The sequence below is a fragment of the Haemaphysalis longicornis genome, unplaced genomic scaffold (assembly GCF_048455015.1).
Source record: "Haemaphysalis longicornis isolate Haplotype H1 unplaced genomic scaffold, Haemaphysalis longicornis Haplotype H1 scaffold_11, whole genome shotgun sequence".
In the NCBI taxonomy this organism is placed as follows: domain Eukaryota; kingdom Metazoa; phylum Arthropoda; class Arachnida; order Ixodida; family Ixodidae; genus Haemaphysalis; species Haemaphysalis longicornis.
In genome coordinates this window covers 55,293,058-55,309,990 of record NW_027526214.1, presented here as the reverse complement: position 1 = coordinate 55,309,990, position 16,933 = coordinate 55,293,058, and positions in this window count along the sequence as shown.

Below are 16,933 nucleotides of genomic sequence, written 5' to 3'. Positions count from 1 at the left end.
AGACACCTAGGGAACTAGTCATGTGCTAATTATGAAGTAAAACGAATGTTAAAAAAAAACAATGTAGCTTTGAAACACCTACAGGTTTCTTATTGATTCCGGGCATGTTTAAAAAACAACTCATATGTATAGTAATGCAACTGTAGTAATATAGAATCGTCGGGGCACGTATTGAGCTTGTGTTGTCGATGACTAATGCAGTTTTTTTGTATTTCGGCTGAGATTTTTTTTCTCGTCCAGGGACAGGTGTTTTTATATATTTTTTAGCCACTCCTCGCACGCACCAGCTGATTATAACGACATGCTCAGTGGCTCCTTGTAATTCACAGTATTTTATCGCACTTGGTGCTTAACTAGCATCAATGTTGCAATGCTTTGTTAGCGCTAGCGGGTTCTAGGGAAAAAAAATAAACCGCTAGAACTGAAATCATAAGACTTTCAGTGCCCCTGATTTTACATTAAACTGGTTCTTTTTCTTGCAGTGTAAAGTAAGCTTTCTAATAACTACCCACTTTTCGTTACATAACAAACAGCCAGAGTTCTTTAATGAACTGAGATTTAATTAGGCTCCAACCAATACAATGCAAAAAGGAAAAAACCCGACGTTTCGAAGCCGGCTCGGCTTCTTCTTCAGGGGTGACAGTGGCCACGCTGCAGCTCCATCTTATAATCTCACATTTGCTGGCCTCGCACAAAGCCCCTCGCTGCGGCACGTAATCCGTGTGTGTACACCGAGTGGAGAGTGCCAAGCGAGCGATTAACATTCCCAGGTGTCCGTTGAATATGCCATGATTCGAGGAAAAGCCGCTTCCTCCAGTTCGTTTCCCTTTCGAGGATGGCCGTTCCGGAGAAGTCAATTTTGTGTGTCGGCCACTTCGCAGTGTTCGGCGACTGCGCTGCGGACACTATTTTGTTTCCGAACGTCATTCTTGTCTTGTCTAATCCTCTCCGGCAGGTTTTTGGTCTCACCGATGTACGAGGCGTTGCACCCCACGCACGGAATGTGGTAGACGACCCCGGGTGCCTTCTCTATTGTCGTCCGGTCTTTGGGGCGGGGGATTAAGCGGCCTATAGTTGTCGAAGGCTTGTGCGCTATGTGTACTCCCACCCCTTTGAAAATGCGGGCCAAGGCATCGCTTGTTCCGGGGATTTACGGCACTAGCACGCGTTTCAGGGGTCCGGTGGTTGAAGTTCTTGAAGAGTTTGTCACCCTCTTCTGCTCTTTGCGGCGGGTTACGGAGTGAATGAACTTTTTCGGGTAGCAGTTTTTCTTGTGGTCCGCAAATGCACGGCTTACTTCTTTCTTACGTTCTGATTCGGACGAGCAAATTGCATCAGCTCTGTTAATTAAAGACGACACAACTGAGGCTTTGTGGTTAGCGGGGTGGGCCGAATTAAAATGAAGGTAGTGGCCGGTGTGCGTCGGCTTCCTGTGAACGGAGAAGACCAGGCCCCTGCCTCCTCTTGTCACTCGGGCGTCAAGAAAGCGAATGGAGCCGTCTCGTTCACATTCAACCGTGAACTGGATGGCGGGGTGAACTGAATTTAGGCGTTTTTTCAGGCTGTCAACTGCGGAGGTCTTCACTATGCAGAAGCAGTCGTGTACATACCGAAGAAAAAGTTTAGGTTGCGGCCGGAAGGAGCTCAGAGCCTTCCGTTCCACGTGTTCCATCGTCAAGTTAGCCATTGTTACAGAGATGGCGGCCCCCATTGCGGTTCCAGTTTGTTGTTTGAAAATTTGTCCATTATGCGAAAAATATGTGCTGGCCAAGCAGAACTCTAGTAGGCGGCATATCCCATCAGCAGTGAGCGGCGTCTTTTCTTCTACGGTTTCGTCATTTTCGAGGGCAGTTCGGGCTGCGGATAGTGAAGACCTCCGCAGTTGACAGCCTGAAAAAACGCCTAAATTCCGTTCACCCCGCCATCCAGATCACGGTTGAATGTGAACGAGACGGCTCCATTCCCTTTCTTGACGCCCAAGTGACAAGAGGAGGCTGGGGCCTGGTCTTCTCCGTTCACAGGAAGCCGACGCACACCGGCCGCTACCTTCATTTTAATGCGGCCCACCCCGCTAACCACAAAGCCTCAGTTGTGTCGTCTTTAATTAACAGAGCTGATGCAATTTGCTCGTCCGAATCAGAACGTAAGAAAGAAGTAAGCCGTGTATTTGCGGACCTCAAGAAAAACGGCTACCCGAAAAAGTTCATTCACTCCGTAACCCGCCGCAAAGAGCAGAAGAGGGTGACAAACTCTTCAAGAACTTCAACCGCCGGACCCCTGAAACGCGTGCCGGTGCCGTATATCCCCGGAACAAGCGAGGCCTTGGCCCGCATTTTCAAAGGGGTGGGAGTACACATAGCGCACAAGCCTTCGACAACTATAGGCCGCTTAATCCCCCGCCGCAAAGACCGGACGACAATAGAGAAGGAACCCGGGGTCGTCTACCGCATTCCGTGCGCGGGGTGCAACGCCTCGTACATCGGTGAGACCAAAAACCTGCCGGAGAGGATTAGACAACACAAGAACGACGTCCGGAAGCAAAATAGAGTCCGCAGCGCCGTCGCCGAACACTGCGAAGTGGCCGACCACAAAATTGACTTCTCCGGAACGGCCATCCTCGAAAGGGAAACGAACTGGAGGAAGCGGCTTTTCCTCGAATCATGGCATATTCAACGCACACCTGGGAATGTTAATCGCTCGCTTGGCACTCTCCCCTCGGTGTACACACACAGATTACGTGCCGCAGCGAGGGGCTTTGTGCGAGGCCAGCAAATGTGAGACTATAAAATGGAGCTGCAGCGTGGCCACTGTCACCCCTGAAGAAGAAGCCGAGCCGGCTTCGAAACGTCGGGTTTTTGCCTTTTTGCATTGTATTGGTTGGAGCCTAATTAAATCTCAGTTCAGTAACTTCCCAACCAGACAGAAGTCTGTCGAAATGTTCACTTTCAAGAGTTCTTTAATGTGTATAAATTAGCTATCGGGTTGCCCGAAAGCCAAATATATGACAGCCAATATGATAAAAAGCGCATTCTTGTTGAAATGAATTGGGAACGTGGCACTACAGCGTGAATGATCGGTATATAAAAAGGATTACATATTCGCGGCATCATGATCTACACCATCATCTGCCGCGGGTGCTTTCGTGAGAATTCTGAATCACGCGAAAGGATAAAATGAGATTCTTGATGCCGCAAGACGTCTGGAACCGTCTCTATCGCCTTATCGGCACTCTAGAATAGGTGATGCGAACGTGATTTGGTTACCGTTGCCCTTCCATCGGCAGCAAGTGGAGCCACGGCTGACGGCCACCAGACGCAGCCTTTGTCGCCAGTTTCAACCGCTACATCTACCGTCATCCCCCGCTGCCGCGATATTGGTATCGAAATCGTGCTACCTGGTTCCACCAGGTCGAGTGCTGTTTTGAGCTGGCGAAGATTACCTCACATTCGAAAAAGTACGGCCGTGTCATCGTGTCTCTTGCGGCCACTGTGGTAGATGAGGTCGCTGAATTTTAGCAGCGTTCAGCGACTCTCTACCGGCAAGGCCATACGATCTGCTTAAAGGGGTTCTGCTAGTATGAACTGCCCTGTCTGAGCGCTCACGTATGCAGCAAGAGTTCGGCCAGAGTCCATGTTAGAGTTCGGCGACTGGCGCGTGAGTCAGTTGTTTATTTTAAATTGAATAGAAAATACGTTTTGTTAAAACCAACATCACATGGATATATTGAACATACCGGAAGAGGTCCCAAGTTTAGGAAAACCGCAAGCTGGAATTCCTAGACAAATTATTGGCGGCTACGAGCGGCCATGAGAGAACTACGGCCACTGGCAGCGGATAGGCGGTACTGTCTCTTACCAAGCTTATAAGTGCTTCCACCGAGCGACTCCTCACCTTTTCGCCGCAGCGGCAGCACACATCGCGCAAGGACTCGCGCTTGTCTTCTTTGTTTTTCCCAGACGACCCAGGGATAGCCCTAAAATTTGTTCCCAGTCTGGTCTCCGTCAGCGCATGTCCATCAAGTTGATTGAGTAGTTTGGGCCCCGGACGAGCTGCCACGACCGCAGCACGGCCACTGTAAGATGAAAGGAGCTACTTGTCGCCGATCAAGTTTATAGGTGGTTCAACCCGGAGCAGCGCCTCACGTTTTGGCAGACTGAGTATTTTGCGCCATTGACAAGCTGCCTCATCTGCACCACGGCCACGGTCAGCGTATCGGCGCTACTGCCTCCGAATAAGCTTATAAGTGGTTAAGCCCGAAGCGGCCCTTCACATTTTGCAGCAATGGCAGCACACATCTTGCAAGGACTCGCTGTCGTCTTCGTTTTTTTTACAGATAACCCAGAGACAGCCCTAAAATTTGTTCCTGGCCTGGATCCTACAGCACATGTGGGTCAAATTGACTGAGTATTTTCCGCCCAACACGAGCTACCACGAAGCACCACAGCCACTGTCAGCTGATAGGCGCTACTGTCACCGATGATGACTATAAGTTGTTCCACTCGGAGCAGCCCCTCACATTTTGGCAGCAGTGGCAGCACACATCCTGCAAGGACTCGCGATCGTCTTTTTTGTTTAGGACAGACAACCTAGAGGCAGGCCGAAAATTGGTTCCTTGCCGGACTCCTACAGCACATGTCAGTCTACGCAACTGAGTATTTTGTGCCCTCGGACGAGCTGCTATGCCCACACCACGGCCACTGTGAGCTGGAATGCGCTACTGTCACCGATCAAGGTTATAAGTTGTTAAGCCCAAAGCGGAACTTCACAATTTGGCAGCAGCGGCAGAACACATCGTGCAAGGACTCACGCTCGTCTTTTTTGTTTTGCACAAAAAAAAACGCAGAGAGAGCCCTAAAATTGGTTCCCGGCCTGGACTCCTACAGCACTTATCCGTCAACTTGACTAAGTATTTTGCGCCCCGGACGAGCTCCCACCATCGCACCACGGCCACTGTTACCTGATAGGCGCCACTGTCTCAGAACAAGCGTATAAGTGTTTCCACGCGGAGCGACACATAAGATTTTGGCACCAGCTGCAGGACACATCGTGCAAGGACTCACGGTCGTTTTCTGTGTTTTGCGCCGATAACCCAGAGGCAGTGTTGACATTGGTTCCCGCCTGGACTCCTTCAGCGCATGTCAGTTAACTTGACTCTTTTTCGCCCTGAACAAGCTGCCATGACTCACCACGACCCTTGTCAGCTGATGGGCGCTGCTGTCGCCGATCAAGCTTATAATTTCTTCCACATGGAGCGGCCCCTCACAATTCGGCAGGGCAGCACACATCGTGCAATTCCTCACGCTCGTTTTTTTTGTTTTGCAAAGACAACCCAGAGACAGCCTTAATAATAAATCCCAGCCTGGACTCCTACAGCACAAGTTCGCCAATTTGAATGTGTGTTTTATGCCCCGGATGAGCTACCACGACCACACCACGGCAACTGTCAGCTGATAGGCGCTACTGTCACCGATAAAGCCTCTAAGTGGTTCCACCCGGAGTGGCCCCTCTCATTTTGACAGTAGCGGCAGCACACATCCTGCAAAGGCTCACGTTCGTCTTTTATGTTTTTCACAGACAACCCGGAGACCGGCCTAAAATTGGTTCCTAGACTGGACTCCTACTGCGCATGTCAGTCTACGCGACTGAGTATTTTGCGCCCCCGGATGAGCTGCCACGCTCACACCACGGCCAATGTAAGCTGGTATGCGCTACCGTCACCGATCAGTGATATAAGTGGTTGCGCCCAAAGCGGCCCCTCACAATTTGGTAGCAGCGGCAGAACACACCGTGCAAGGACTCCCGCCATCTTTGTTGTTTGCACGGACAACCCAGATATAGACCGAAAATTCCTTCCTGGCCTGGACTTCTAGAGCTTATGTCCGTACATTTGACTGAGTATTTTGTGCCCCGGTCGAGCTGCCACGACCCAACCACGGCCACTGTCACCTGGTAAGCGCTACTGTCACCGATCATGCTTATAGGTGGTTATTCCCGTAAAGGCCAATCACAATTTGGCAGCTTGGCAGCACACATCGTGCAAAGACTCATGCTTGTTTTCTATGTCTTGCACAGATCACCCGGAGGCAGCCCTGACATTGTTTTTCGGCTTGGGCTCCTTCAGCGCATGTCCATCAACTTGACTGAGTATTTTCCACCCCGGACTAGCTACCACGACCACACCACGGCCACTGTCAGCTGATAGGCGCTACGGTCACCGATCAAGCCTATAAGTGGTTCCACCCTGAGCAGCCCCCTCACATTGTGGCAGCAGCGGGAGCACACATCGTGCAAGGACTCGTGCTTGTATTGTTTTACACACACAATCCAGAGACAGCACTAAAATTTGTTTCCTGCCTGAACTACTACAGCACATCTCCGTCAACTTTACTAAGTATTTGGCGCACCGGACGAGCTGCCATGACAGCACAACGGCCACTGTCAGCGTATAGGCGCTACTGTCTCTGAATAGGCTAATGAGTGGTTAAGCCCAAAGAGGCCCCTCACAATTTGGCAGCAGCGGCAGCACACATCGTGCAAGAACTCACGCTCGTCTTCGTTGTTTTCCACGGATAACCCTGAGACAGCACTTAAATTGATTTTCGGCCTGGATTCCTACTGCACATGTCAGTCAACTTGACTGAGTATTTTGCCCCGTGGACAAGCTGCCACAACTGCGCCAACGCCTCTGTCAGCTGATAGGCGCGATTATCTCCGACCAAACTTCTAAGTGGTTAATCCCGAGGCGGCTCATCACGTTTGGGCAGCAGTGGCAGCACACATCGTGCCAGGACTCGCGCAAGTTTTCTGTTTTGCACAGAAAACCCGGAGACAGCCCTAACATTGGTTCCCACCTTTGACTTCTTCAGCGCATGTCCGTCACATTTAATGAGTATTTTTTGCACAGAACGAGCTGCCATGACCACACCACGCCCACTGTCAGGTGATAGGCGCTGCTTTTACCAATCAAGCCTATAAGTGGTTCCACCCGGAACGGCCCCTCACATCTAGGTAGCAGCGGCAGCACACATTGGGCAACTCAAGTTCGTCTTTTTTGTTGTGCACAGACAACCCAGACACAGAACCTTTATTTCAATCCCGGCCTGGCCTCCTACAGAACATGTTCGTCAATTTTGATGAGTATTTTACGCCCGGGATGAACTACCACGACAACACCACGGCCACTGTCAGCTGATAGGCGCTAGTGTCACCGATCAAGCTTGTAAGTGGTTCCACCTGTACCGGGCCGTCTGTTTTTTGGCAGCAGCGGCAGTACACATCTTGCAAGGACTCGCACTCGTCTTTTTTTGCACAGATAGCCTAGAAACAGCCCTAAGATTCGTTCCCGGCCTGGACTCCTACAGCACATGTCCGACAACTTCACTGAGTATTTTGCGCCCCGGACGTGCTTCCGCGACCGCTCCACGGCCACTGTTAGCGTATAGGCGCTACTCTCTCCGAATGGGGTAATGATTGGTTAAGCCCGAAGCGGACCCTCACATTTTGGTAGCAGCGGCAGCACACATCGTGCAAGAACTCACGTTGTGTTGCACAGATAACCCTGAGCCAACCCTGAAATTGGTTCCCGGCCTTGACCCTACAGCACATGTCCGTCTACTACACGTAGTATTTTCGTTTCCGACGACCTCTCACGACCACACCATGGCCACTGTTAGCTGATAGGCGCTACTGTCTGCGACAAAACTTATAAGTGGTTCCACACTCAGTGGGCCCTTACATTTGGCAGCAGCTGCAGCACACGTTGTGCAAGGGCTCACGCTAGTCTTTTTTGTTTTGTAAACACAACCCAGAGGCAGCCCTAAATTTCGTTCTCGGCCTTGAATCCTAAACCGCATGTCCCTTAACTTGAATGAGTATTTATCGCACTGAACGAGCTGCCATGACCGCACCATGACCACTGTCAGTTCATAGGCGCTGCTGTCACCTATCAAGCTTCTAAGTGGTTCCACCCGGAGCGGCCTCTCACATTTTGGCAGCAGCTGCGAGACACATCCTGCAAGGACTCACGCTCGTTTTCTGTGTTTTGCACAGATAACCAAGAGGCAGACTTGAAATTGGTTCCAGCCTTGACTCCTTCAGTGCATGTCTGTCAACTTGACTGAATGTTTTGCATACCGGACGGGCTGCCTCGAGGGCACGACGGCCAATGTCAACTGCTAGGCGCTACTGTCGTCGATGAAGCTTACAAATTTTACACGTGGAGCGGCCCCTCACATTTTGGCAGCAGGGGCAGCACACATCGTCCAAGGACTCTTGCTCGTATTTTGTGTTTCGCACAGATAACCCAGAGACCGCCCTTAAATTGTGTCCCAGCATGCAATCCTACAGCGCATGTCCGTCAACGCGATTGCGTATTTTACGCCACGAACGACCTGCCACGACCGCCCCAAGGCGACTGTCAGCTGATAAGCGCTACTGGTACCGATCAAGCTTACAAGTGGTTTCATTTCAAGTCTGCATTTATTTCACGCTTTTCGGTACACAAGAAGGCGGGAGAAAAAGCCACCCAAATGTAGCTTGATGAGGCCGCTGCCTCCTGTAACATGGACAACATTGACCACAGTACATACAAGAGCATGTTGTTGTCAACCATAGGAAAAAGAATAGGTTGTCAGTTTTGCAACATTGTATAAATAAATAGTTACGCACAGATACATTAGATACATACATACGCAAATGTAAAGTCAACTTGGCATGCATGCCAAAATCCCGATGTAACCCGATGATTGGAAGTCAGAATTGTAACAAGTGTTTACACCTACATACGAATGCAAGAAAGACCAATTCAATTTTTCATACTTATACGTCGGCATCGATCTTCTAGTAAACACACAATTTTTATAATAAAATCAGGCGTATGACACAAGAAAATGTTAGAACGTTCAAAATAATTAATCATGAAGGTATAGCTCAAACACGTGTTTAACTGATAAGTATCTATGTCCTTCCCCAATTTCTGAAGGGCATTTAGCAATACCGGTATTCTGCTTCGTAGCATATTGTCTCCGTAAGTGGTTCTGTTGAAAAAGACCGACCATAACTCCGGATGTCTCGTAATACGTGCATGCACATTTTTAAATATTTTGACTTAGTAACCAGGCTATTTGTACCTTTATTTCTTTGTGTAATTAGCTTCTTGCAGAGACGGTAATTGTAGAAGTTTGGGATGCTAATCAGGTGAAGTGTTTCTATCAGATGACGCACGGGGAGGTGAGAGACGACGTTTGAAATGTTTCCTATTATTCTATTGTGCAGTCCAGCAAGTTTATGTATATTTGTAGAAGTAGTAGTACCCCATACAAGAAAACAGTATTCAATGTATGGTAAGAAGAGTTATTTATATAGTAAGAGTCTAGTTTTCATTTGAAGCAAGTCACGGTGACGGTAAAGTGCGCCTGTGACACGTGATGGTTTAGTGACTCCTTGATCTGTATGTAAGTCAAAAAGCATATTTTCAGAAAATGTTACTCCTAGCGTCTTAAAACTACTTACTGTTTGAATGGGGGAGCCATTCAGGAAAAGAGTTTGATGTTGATGAAGCTGTTTGTTTTTTGCTCGGAATACAACAGCTTTGGTCTTTTCCGTGTTTATTGCTAGTTCGTTGCACTATGCCCATTGACCAAGGTTAAGCGAAATTACATTCCCGCGTTTCAACAAAACTTAACAGTTAGTATCTGAAATGAATAGACTTGTATCATCTGCGTAAATTACGAACTTAACTGAAGGATCGATTTGAACAATGTCATTGATATAGATATTGAATAGGTAAGGTCCTAATATACTCCCCTGGGGGACTCCGAACACAGTCTCTTTTTTTGACGAGTGGTGATTATTTATTGAAACATATTGGGTACGATTACCTAAGTATGACTCGATGATATTGTGCGCTATGCCACGTATACTATAGCATTCAAATTTTTGCAACAAGGCTTTCCTATTAAGAGAATCCAATGCCTTGGAGAAATCTACAAAAATTCAAAGAACTAATTTCTTGTCTTCAATAGCTTCAATAATGAATTCTTGTTGGTCCAGAAGTGCAAGTTCGGTGGAACAGTTTTTTCGAAATCCGTACTGGGATTTTGTTAGTGTGTGCTGTCTATCTGTAAAATAGGTAAGCCTAGAATGCAGAAGTTTTTTTAACTTTGACTCGGCAGCAGGGTTGCGGCAGTGATCCAGCAAGCTCACCGCATTCCTATCTACGCAGTTATTGGCGGTAATCGCGGCATGTGACGGCCCGGCCTGACGGAGTGCGCATTCGAGGCCTCGGAGCAACAAGTCGGCGCAGCCAATCCAGGACGACCAAGCGCCACCTGCCTCGGTCCCGCCTGCTAGCTATAAAGGCCGACACCTCTTGGTACCCGGCACTCGGCAGCAGGGTTGCGGCAGTGATCCAGCAAGCTCACCGCATTCCCATCTACGCAGGTTGGTTGTTGCTCGCCGAAGCCTTCCTGTATGCGTAGTTTCTTGCCGCACCTGTGCTGCCATTTGCTATTACCCTGTGGGTAGATAGTCTATGATGGTAACGAACGCGGAACTCGCTAAGTCTGTTGAAACTTTGACAAAAGAGGTTGAAGAAATGCGGAAAGGCCTCAACATGTTTAATGAGCTGTACGAGAAGATGAAAAAAGACCAAGCTACCCTTGCCAAAAATAACAAGGAATTGACCCGGGAAAACCACGAGTTAACCATGCGCGTGGCTGAGCTTGAGCAATATTCCCGCAACAACAACCTGGAAATAAAAGGCGTTCCCTCGACCCAGGCAGAGTGCTGCACAGCAATCCTCAAGCAGATCGGAGAGAAAGTTGGTTGTGCTGTTAGTGATGCTGACATCGATGTTGTGCACCGTGTTCCGGCAAAGGAAGGGCCGCACATAATTGCACGATTTTGTTCACGCGCCAAGAAAACGGAGTTCCCTGCTAAGGCAAAAAAGGCGCGACTGACTGCCGGAACTATCGGTTTCACAACGGTAAACGACAACCTAAAGCCCATCTACATCAACGATCACTTGACCCCCGAAAACAAGCGTCTCTTTGCGCAAGCACTTGCACTAAAACAAGAGAAACAGTGGGAATTCCTTTGGACCGCAAATGGAAGGATTCTAGCCCGCAAGTGCAAAGACAGTCGTGTGCACCGCATTTCGGGGGTCAATGATCTTTCCGTCTTCACATGAACAATCACCTATCCGATAACCAGCTTAGTATGTACTACAGCGTAGATAATATAAAAGAACTACTCAGAAAGTCGTCTTCGTCGCACAAATCTGTTATTTATTTTAACGCACGTAGTTTACCCAAACATAAGGATGACGTCGTAGACTTTCTAACACTCTTTGATCATAATTTTTTGATTATAGGCCTTTCGGAGACATGGTTGTCATACGATGACGATAGGCTGTTTGCCATACAGGGTTATGAAGCGGAATACGCCCACCGAAGAAGTGATCGCCATGGTGGTTCAGCCATATTCATCTCGAATCAGCTCTCATACAGGCGCCGATCTGATATAAAATTTAACCTTGATAAAGTAGACTCCGTGTGGCTTGACTTCGACCACGCTTCTTTCCCGTCTAACAAAAACACCATAATTGCCTCCATTTATCGCTCACCTTCGTCATCGTACGCGAATTTCTGCGCAGAACTGGAAATCATTTTCAGCCGCCTGAATCACGAAAACAAAAATATAATCATAGTTGGTGATATAAACATTGACATTACAGATATCACGAGCATCTGCTGCGCAGAATACGTAAACTGTTTTGTTGGACGTGGTTTGGAATCATTGTTACAATCGCCTACACGCTGCACTTCACCCCGCCATGGCACTCTCATTGATCATGTCCTAACGAACGTCATCTCGCCTCAGATTGCGGGCATCGTTAACTTTAATTTACGGACCATTACCCCATTTTCTTGTTGGTCGAAACTTATAACCAATGCAAGGGAAAAACTCTAACAAGGTCTTTCTTCGACACCAAATTGTTTCAACAGTTAATTTCAAACATTGACTGGAGCGTTATACTCCAGGAACCGAATGTTGAAGCCGCTTTCAGCGATTTTTCCACTAAATTATTTTAAACAGTTAATTTATGCTCATCATTTTCTGTGACATACAAACGCTACTGTGCACCGAGAAACTCGTGGATCACAAACAATGTACTAGGGTGTATTCGTAAAAAGGACAACCTACATAAAAAACTTAAAAAGCACCCATTTAATCTAGCTTTACAGAAGCGGTTCAAAAATTACTCCCAAACGTTATCTAAAGCTCTAAAAGCCGCAAAACGGGACTATTATCAAAATCAAATCATTAAAAATGGTAACAACAATCACAAAAATTGGGAACTAATTAAGGAATTTTTGAACCTGTCTAAACAAGCACCCAGCGCAAATTTAATTGTTGACGATGAAAAGTGCCTGGCTAATTCTTCCGATATAGCGAATGGTATCCTCAATCCCACCAAATAATATTCCCCATTATGCACGTTGTTCCCAATCATTTTACTTACGACCTACATCACCGGAGGAGGTTTTCCGTGTTTTGTGTGGTCTGAAATGTACTGGTCCAGGGTTAGACCTCATTCAACCATCAAAAAGTAAGCTTGTCGCTCATGAGCTTTCGGGCGTTCTCGCCACTCTTATAAATAACATATTTACCACAGGCATTTTCCCTTCCAGACTTAAACTTGGAAAAGTTGTGCCAGTTTTCAAAAAAGGAGAACAAAATGCGTTGGGTAACTACCACCCGATAACGATCCTGCCATTCTTGAATAAACTAATCGAGAAACTTCTTGCTGACCGCCTCACCAAGTACCTAGAAAAATTTAACCTTCTCACACCACGGCAATTCGGTTTCCTGCCCAGTTTTTCTACGGAGCTAGCGCTTATAGAATTCACTGACCAGATTAAAACGTTTATTGACAACGGTTGCTGGGCTGCGGCAATATTTATGGATTTTACTAAGGCTTTTGATACAATTACCCAAGTATACGTTTTTCAAAATTAGAATGATATGGTATATATGGACCGGCTCTAACCCTTCTACAAAGTTATCTGTCTGACTGCACAAAGGTTGTTCAATTTGCTGATGCCGTATCGCAGCCAATAACTACTAATCAAGGTGTTCCGCAGGGATCCATTGTAGGGCCGCTTCTTTTTCTTTTGTATATTAATGACTTACCTAGTTGCCTTAACAGTTCTGATTGCATTCTTTACGCTGATGACACGACTATATTTGCCGGTGATAAGAACCTTAACAACTTAACGACGCGACTTAACGACGACCTGGTAAACATTGTGTCATGGTGTAAGGATAATGCGTTGCACATAAACGCCACAAAAAGATGCTTCATGGTTTTTCATACCCATCATAGGCAAACCTTTTTAGTTCCGAGCATCTTTCTAGATAACCACGTGATTTATTCATCAAATACGGCCACGTTTCAAGGTGTTGTCCTTGACTCTAATTTAAAATTTAACAAACATGCCATGTCCCTTGTTAAAAACTTGGTTTTGGTATACGTGTAATAATCAAATCTCGCCATTATTTACAGCAGCATGTTATTCTGTCACTGTATTACGCTTTCATACACAGCCACCTCTCATACTGCCTATCTTCCTGGGGAAAAACGTACGAAACTCACATGTCTCACCTTGAACACTTGCAAAACCAAGCAGTACGCCTGATTACATTTAATCCTGTCCAGACATCTGCCCTCCCAATCTACCGGAATCTGAACATTCTTCTGCTTACATACTCACTACAGTTAAAGCTCGGCCTTGTAATTCATCGAATTCGAAATAAAGGTACTGCCGTTAATAATATTTCTGGCCCACAATTACTAAACCCCAATAATTCCAGATTCGCGGAACAAAACAATATGCTACTACCAAAAGTGCGCACTAATTACGGGAAACAAACAGTCCTCTTTTCAGGAATAATTCTTTGGAATTCATTGCCTACAAACATCAAATTCATCAACTCTGAACGCTTATTTTATAACTGCTTGAAAAACCACTTGTGGTCAACAGTTTGCCGGTAATCAATGACCACTACCTTAATTTATGACATCTAACCCGTTCTTTGAATATATGTGTTTATTATGTTGTATTGATGTTTTTTTGTTCTTTGCGAAATATCGCTTCACTGATCGCTATAACGCTCTAACTGCCTGTGTCTGCGTTTCTTTTGTACTCAGCACAGGAGGTCCCCTCGACAGTGTAAGCTCTGGGACCTCCTTCTGTAATAATAATTCCCACCGTACTTCTCCTGTATGCAAATATTTTTCAATAAAACCTCAAACGTGAAACCTGAATACCTTCGAAAACGTGGGCAAAATAGAAATAGGTCCAATTGCTAAGATTGTTCTTGTCGCCTTTATTATAAATAATGACAACCTTCGCTATCAGCAGAGAAGAGGGGAACGTTCCGCTAGAAAAACAAATATTAAATATATGCATAATGGAGTAGTAATCATATCCGCAACAAGTTTTATGGGATCTGTTTGCATATCAAATAGATCGGAAGAATTACTATTATTGAGTTGCATAATTTCTGAGAAAACTTCTTGCTCGGTTACAGGAGTAATATATATTGTATCTAGCCATGGAGGATTCATGTACTTAAAACTGTCGCCTGTAATTGTTGTAAAAGTCATATTCACAAGATGGTCCCTGAAAGAATTCGCAAGAGCACTTCCTTTAACCTGCTTGCCATCCAACCTAACTTCGGTTACTACCGTGGGTGATTAGAAACGTTGAAATATGAATTGAGGTTCCTCCAAGTAGCAGCAGAATCACCGCTGCATTTCTCAAAAAGGTTATTGTAGTAATTATTCCTAGCCTTCGCTATTTCTTTGTTAAGTTTGTTGCGATATTTTTTAAACTTCTTAAGTAGATCAGTGTCACGATCGCGAGAAATTCATTACACATGCAGCATCTTACTTTAATTTTACCTAAGAGATCAGGCGTCATCCAAGGTTTGCGATTTTTGCTAGGCGTCTGTAACTGCTTATATAGAAATTTTCGTCATAAAGTGATTTGAATTTTCCTAGGAAGGCTTCAAAGGCTGACGACGCATCTTCTTTTGAAAGAACGTCTGTCCAGTCGGTTATGGCCAATTGCTCTCGAAATCTATTCAAATTTGTAGAAGAAATGTTTCTTACGAAAGACGCCAATTAATGAAACTTTTTAGATTGTTTGACAGCATTAGAATGGAAAGGTGATCGCTCAAATCACAGGCAAAGACTCCAGCTTTATTATTGGTAACATGGGAACCCACAAGTAAAAAATCAAGCAGGGTCGAAGAGTTAGTGCTTACTCTGGTTGGGTAGTCGATGACACTAATTAAACCGAAGCTTTGGTACAACCAGGTTAGTTCATTTTTTATAGGACTCTTACATATCAAATCTATAATAAAGTCACCGCCACAGATTGTCTCAAGCTTATTCTGAGCGGAAAACGGGAATAGATTTTCTCAATACGAAAGAAACGCTGTGTGTGATCCAGAGGGAGGGCGATATACAACAGAAATGACGAACTTGTTCATGTTCAGTGAGAACACTTCATAGTCGTTATGTGTGCAAGTAAATGTTTGAAGAAATTCACAGCGGTACTCGTTTCTGACTAATATTGCTACGCCACCGCCGCGCCGAGTTGGGCGGTTTAAAAAATGCGTTATATCCTGGCATTGTGAAAACATTATCGCCATCAGCGAACCATGTTTCTGACAGCATATTTATGTCAAACTCAAAATACATTTGACTGAAAAATATTTCTAAGGACTCGTGTTTATTTCTAGCAGATTGAGCATTTAAGTGAGAAATTTTTAAACCTGATAAGTAATCATTACCAAGGTGCGCGCTTAGCGCGTTCGGTGTGACGTACATAGGTTGCGTATAAATGCCTTATGTCATTCGTGTAGTGGCCGGGGACTTATGGTATCGTTTCAAGAGACCTTTGGGACTTGACAACAATCCCTTTGTCGCCCTCCGTTTGCCTCACAAGAACCTTTCCATTGCTGTGCCACACAAACTGGAAGTTGCTTTCACGTGCTCACTGCTTATTTTCCCACAACCGCTTTCTAGTCTGCTTCGTGAGGTTTTCCTGGATGTACACGATGCTGTCAGCCGTTTTCAGCTTTTTTCTACCTTCAAACCAGTCGTCCGGTACTGCCTTCCGAGTAAAGTGAATGATAACACCGGGTGTTTTATCGGGCTTCGAAGGCAGGCGGTGAGCGGCCGTGATGTCATTTATCTCGAGCTGGGAAAGCTGCAGTGTTGTAGCTAATTCGTTCGCCTTAGAAAGAACGTCTTCGTTTTCACTCTTTCAGATGCCATGGATTTCGAGACTAAGTTTCCTGTTGTGCAACTGAAGTTCATTGATGTCTTTTTTTACATCACTGATGGCCTCGCCACCTTGCTCCGTCTGAACTCAATCAACTCGCTGCTTCACTTCTGCTACATCCCTTTCGTTTTCGGTTAGCTTTGCCAGAACGGGGTCGTACTTATCGAACACCATTTGTAATCTTGCCTCAATAGCAGTGACCGTTTCTTGAACCTGCTTCACCTTTTCCTGCAGCTCTGCGATTGATGCTGCTGTGACGATGTCAATCGCCCTGTTTTTCGCAATCTACAAAAAGGGCACCACCACTGCTTTCGAGCCCCATCACCCCTTGTACGTTTTTCCTTACATGCCAGAACAAATTTCGAAGTAATAGGTGCAAAGACATTCGTTACACACCACGCAAGCATCGTCAGAACCAATAACCAAGTCGCAGTCGAAGCAAAAGTTGTCATCACTCATTTTGACACTCTCTTGGGCAACAGCTCAGCAGCACAAAATACAATCGAATGCTTGAAGTGTGCAATTAAAATATACACAAACCTGTAATAACACAGAAGAACTGAGTGCCGAGCTGA